We start from the raw sequence: 6,088 nt of genomic DNA on the forward strand, positions 1-6,088 counted from the left end.
TAAAACCCTTAAGAACAAACAAAACATAATGTGTTGCAAGCGCCATAAAACCCTTAAGAACAATGTGTGTAATTGGACGTTTTGTGATATGTTGCGTCTATGTGGTCTTGTGGTATGACACTTGCCTTTGGACTGGTTCTGAGCCGTGCATAGTTGAGTCCTCGGAAAAGGCAGTTTACTCGCATTCTCTCACCGTACTCGGGTGTAAAATGAGTACCTGGCCATTAACAGCGTTGTCTCTATCCGACTGGGTGGGGTTACCATTGATGGCAGGGAGGTACTTGTTGTGTCTCCTATCCCCCTCTATCTGTTTTTCAATTTGCTTTCTGTATTTGTCTCGGAATGAGATAACTTGCTTTTGTCCTGGCCCTGGCCAGATGCCCTGGCTGAGAGGGAAACAGTTGAATGTATAGTTAGTTTTGGGAGATGATATTTTTTTCCTTGTAAATCATCTCTCTGTTTATGCACTGTATTATCTTTTGTTTACAAATCATATATTAGACATGTAAATTCTCAGTCAATTAACTGAACTCAGTCAATTCATCAAACTCAAATAAAAAAGGAAATAAAGAAATGAAGAAGAAAGAAAGAATTCATGAATCGTAGTCGAATGACCGTGAAGTAATTAGGAATGTTCCACAGCGCTACGCATAGGGGCCGTTTATATAAACGATGGATATATTGCCACGGCTAAGCTTCTTAGAATTGCCGTGTCTGAACACACCCCAGTGTATTTTCACACAGCCCTCGTGAAATTATCTTTTCACTTTCCAAACCTGTCGTGATCCCAATGGTAGCCAATTTTAACTGAGCCGTCGAGCGATAAATTTCAATGTTTCATCTAAGCTAAAATTGACCACATTTACTTGGTAGAACCTAAAAGTATGAAAAAGTTTAATGCGAAAGCCGGAAGTGCGTTATGAAGACACCTTCAAATCGAAAGCACATCTTGATTGCCTCACCTTGTAAACAAACTGGTTGACCGTTTCTTCACTGATGTGGGTACCTAATTATAAGAAACAATTGTAAGTAGCCTAATTAATTCCCACGTAAATGCCATTGTTTTGCTCAAGTGAGCTTGCTGTTTACTATTCATCTCGATTCTTTGGATTTTTTCTGATACGAAACGAAGAGTTTCAGTGAGGTTCAGTTTCAGTCTCAGTCAATTTTTATAGAGCTCATTTACAATTTACAGGTCTTATATATGATTTGTATACATTTGAGTATATTCCTCTTGGTGGGGACCTGTCCTTGTGTCTGGATGAGACTTTTAGGTGATCTCAAACTAAGTACTTTGACGGTGTGCTCTTGGAATCTACATTGTTTCCTATTTGAACCAATTCCCCTTTTATCTTCCCTTTTCTCGAGTGCTTTAATTTTAATTCTAGAACTTTTTACTATCCCATTTTCTTCCTTTTTACTGGTGCTGATATGACCTTAATGTGTTGCAAGTAAAACCCTTAAAATCAAAAACAAACACTTGCCTTTCGGCTGGTTCTAAGCTGTGCATAGTTGAATCAATCCTCGGAAAAGGCAGTTTACTCGCATTCTCTCACCGTACTCGGGTGTATAATGAGTGCCTGGCCATTAAGAGCATTGTCTCTGTCCGAAAAAGAGTTGTAATAACGCCTAACAGTCGTCAAGTTTCATCCCATATGTTAAGTATTGCTGTTGGCTAGAGACCCAATTTAAAACGTTTTGAGCACGCTTAGTGGATATTGCTCTTGTAAGAATTTTTTCAGACTGCCATATGTGAATTTTTTAAAAATGAAAGTGAATCACTGGTGTAAGATAATAATTTGAAAAGGACGTATATGAAACAGGCCCAGATAAAGCAAATTTGTTACTTACTTATTGATACTTAGAGATAATTTCCAGCACAGGTTCTCAATGATCCTCTTCGCTGGACTCAGGTGTCATCTTTGTTTCTTCCGGTTGCCGATTACCATGAAGACAGAATGTGATGCTAGCCTTGTAATCATAGAAGATTTCTTGGTTTTTCCAATAGCTATCCAGTCTGTTCTTGAATGAGTTAAGTGAATTAGCACTGACAACTTTCTCTGGTAGACTGTTCCACACTTGAACCACTCTGACACCGAAACTATGCTTGCGCACATCTAGTCTGGCCCTTTTTGTGAAAAGTTTCTTAGAGTTGCCCCTTGTTCCTGTACTCCTTTTCATATGACTTATTGATCCAGTTTCCTGAAACCACATTATCCCCTATATCTGTTTTCCAACTTGCTTTCTGTCTTTGTCTTGGAAAGAGATTACTTGGTTTTGTCCTGGCCCTGGCCTGAGTCCTAGCTGGGAGGGAAACAGTCAAATGCATAGTTATTGTTTTGGGAGATGATATTTTTTTCCTTGTAAATCATCTCTCTATTATGTATTATTATGTTTGTTATTTTTAATGTATAATGTAAGCATTTTAGTGTATTCCTCTTTGTTGGATTTTGTGCTTGTGCCCGGATGAGATTTATAGGTGATCTCAAACTAAGTACATTGATGGTTTGCTCTTGGAATCTGCATCTGATCCCCATTTGTTCCCAGTTCCCCTTTGTCTTCCTTTCTCTTGGGTGCTTTAATTGTAATTCTAGAACTTTTTACTATCCCATTTTCTTCCTTTTTACTGGCGCTGATACAACCTAAATGTGTTGCAAGCGCCGTAAAACCCTTAAAAACAAAAACAAAAACAAAAACCAAATTATGCATATCACAGCTTTCTCATTGTTTTCAGCCATTTTGCCATCTCATTGTTTTCAGCCATTTTGTCATCTCATTGTTTTCAGCCATGAATGAGATAATGTGGTAGTGGCGTTGTTAAGGTGAATAAACAAAACATTGATGGGCAGGAAATAGTATCTCCTTTGTATGGAAGCACGCATTAAAATAGAACATTATATTTGTTAGTTGATAAAGGGGAAACCCGAAACGTTCATTTTTATCTGTTTCCGTAATTAAATTGAAGCTTCCATTCAATTTCACATTGTTTTTTATTTCTTCGAGCTTCGAGCAGAACATGTGAATGTTAAATGCAATAAACTTTCGAGAATCATGTCGGACAAATCCAAAATAAATTATGATTTATGTCAAAATTACCCGTTTCTACTGATGATGTCATAGCTCGGCTACCAAAGGGTCCTAAGGGTTAAAACTTACATCAAACAAAACTTAAATAAAGTATGCACATCTGGGTGGGGTTCCTGACCTCCCATAGTGGGCAGGGAGGTACTTACTGTGTCTTCTACCCCCCAATATCTGTTTTCCAACTGACTTTCTGTCTTTGTCTTGGAATGAGATTACTTGGTTTTGTCCTGGTCCTGGTCGGATGCCCTGGCTGAGAGGGAAACAGTCAAATTAGTTAGTTTTGGGAGATGATATGTTTTTTCCTATTATGCAATGTATTATGTTTTGTTTATGTATTATATATGATTTGTAAACATTTGAGTATATTCCTTTTAGTAGGGACCTGTTCTTATGTCTGGAGGAGCTTTTAGGAGATCTCAAACTAAGTACACTGATAGTGTGCTCTTGGAATCTATATCTGTTCCCTATTTGAACCAACTCCCCTTTGTCTGCCTTATTCTTAAGATCTTGGATGCTTTAATTTTAATTCTAGAACTTTTTACTGTCTCATTTTCTTCCTTTTTACTGGCGCTGATATGACATTAATGTATTGCAAGCGCTGTAAAACCCCTAAAAACAAACAAACAAAAGAGTCCACAGTGTTAAAACTGACATCAATTAAAACTTGAATAAATTATACACCTGTGGCAAAGATCGTTTGATGAGATCTTACATAGCTCTCGAGTTATTCAAACTTGAAATGTGTCAATATAAAAAAAAACCCCACACACATCGTATCTTATAAGTGGTAAGCATTCGAGTTGATTCCTCTTGGTTGGATCCTGTGCTTGTATCTGGGTGAGATTTTAAGGTGATCTCCAACTTAATAGACTGACAGTGTGCTTTTTGAATTTTCATCTGTTCTTTCCTTTAACCATTCCCCTTTGTCTTACTTTTATAGTCGTAGTAGTAGTAGTAGTAGTAGTAGTAGTAGTAGTAGTAGTAGTAGTAGTAGTAGTAGTAATAGTAGTAGTAGTAGTAGTAGTAGTAGTAGTAGTAGTAGTAGTAGTGTAGTAGTAGTAGTAGTAGTAGTAGTAGTAGTAGTAGTAGTAGTAGTAGTAGTAGTAGTAGTAGTAGTAGTAGTAGTAGTAGTCGCAGCAGTAGCAGTAGTGGTAGCAGTTTTATTATTATTATTATTATTATTATTATTATTATTATTATTATTATTATTATTATTATTAGTAGTAGTAGTAGTAGTAGTAGTAGTAGTAGTAGTAGTAGTAGTAGTAGTAGTAGTAGTAGTAGTAGTAGTAGTAGTAGTAGTACTTAGTCGTAGTACAGATGGAGCAGCAATAATTTTGTTCCTTTTTGATCTACCTGAATTGAAAATTGATTTATAACGTCCATTATCATACACATCAATGATCATGCAGATTCCATATATTGTATCAAATAAACAAACAAAAACATTTTCTGGAAGTCCGAGTGAGTCTGTGTCCATTATTATTATTATTATTATTATTATTATTATTATTATTATTATTATTATTATTATTATTATTATTATTATTATTATTATTATTATTATTATTTTATTATTATTATTATTATTATTATTATTATTTATTTATCATTATCATTTATTATTATTATCATCATCATCATCATCATCATCATCATCATCATCATCATCATCATTATTATTATTATTATTATTATTATTATTATTATTATTATTATCATTTTTATCATCATCATCATTGTCTCTGGCATTGTTTCAATATTACAACTTGGGTGGGTTCCTTTGACCTCCCATGGTGGGCAGGAGGTCACCCTGTGTCTTCTATCCCCTTATATTTGTTTTCCGAGTTGCTTTATGTCTTTGGCTTGGAATGAGATTACTTGGCTTTGTCCTTAGCAGAGAGGGAAACTGTCAAATGTAAAAAAAACAAAACAAACCATGAGCTTTTATATAGCGCAATATCCCCTAAATGTGCTCAAAGCGCCTTTACAAAGAGTCGCGGGTGGTTGGATGGGAGCATCACCCTTGAATCATATAACTATGATGTTCGCATGGGTGTACGATCCGATAGTGATGTCGTTTCTTCTTCTCTTTACTAGCCTATCCTGCTTCTTTGGTTTGTGATTGTATTTTTGACAGGGGATATTTTTTTTTCTGTAAATCTTCTGCCTGTTTGTTCTTGGTTATTTATAATTTAGCTTATATCTTTAGGTTATGATTTTGATTTACATGTGTACTATTTTTGTTAGATTGCTTGTTTTTTTGTTTCAGCGGTCTCTCATATAACCTCAATTGTGTTGGAAGAGACCTAAAGCAACAAACAAACAAACAAACAAAGAGTCGCTGACCACAGAGACACCTAACATGTAGAACGAGACATGACATGACGCCTGTCAGGCGATAATACCATTTTTCTTTCGACAGAGACAACGCTGTTTAGGGCTAGGTACTCATTTTACCCCTGAATACGATGACAGAATGTGAGGATTCAATTATGCGCCGAGCGGGGCGTTAGAACCCAGGACCTTCCGATCTGAAAGTCATACCACGAGCCCACATAGAGCACATGCATCTCTTTTCGAGAGGTAATATTTTTTCCTTGTAAATCATCTCTCTGTTACGGACTGCTAAAGTTTCTATTTCTGAATACATTGTTCTTTGTAAACGTTTGAATGTTTCCTCCACAGCGGGTGGGCTGCCGTCTGGGTGGGGTTCCTGACCTCCCAAAGTGGGCAGGGAGGTACTGACTGTGTCTTCTATCCCCCCTATATCTGTTTTCCAACATGCTTTCTGTCTTTGTCTTGGAATAATATTACTTGGTTTTGTCCAGGCCCTGGCCGGATGCCCTTGCTGAGAGGGAAACAGTCAAATGTATAGGTAGTTTTGGGAGATGATATTTTTTCCTTGTTTATCATCTCTCTGTTATGTACTGTAATATTTTTATTTTTAACATATGATTTGTAAAGATTTGAGTGTGTTCCTCTTATTGGGATCTTGTGCTGG

Source organism: Berghia stephanieae, chromosome 8 (genome assembly GCF_034508935.2).
Source record: "Berghia stephanieae isolate SIO BIC M18660-M18661 chromosome 8, UCSD_Bste_1.3, whole genome shotgun sequence".
Lineage (NCBI taxonomy): Eukaryota > Metazoa > Mollusca > Gastropoda > Nudibranchia > Aeolidiidae > Berghia > Berghia stephanieae.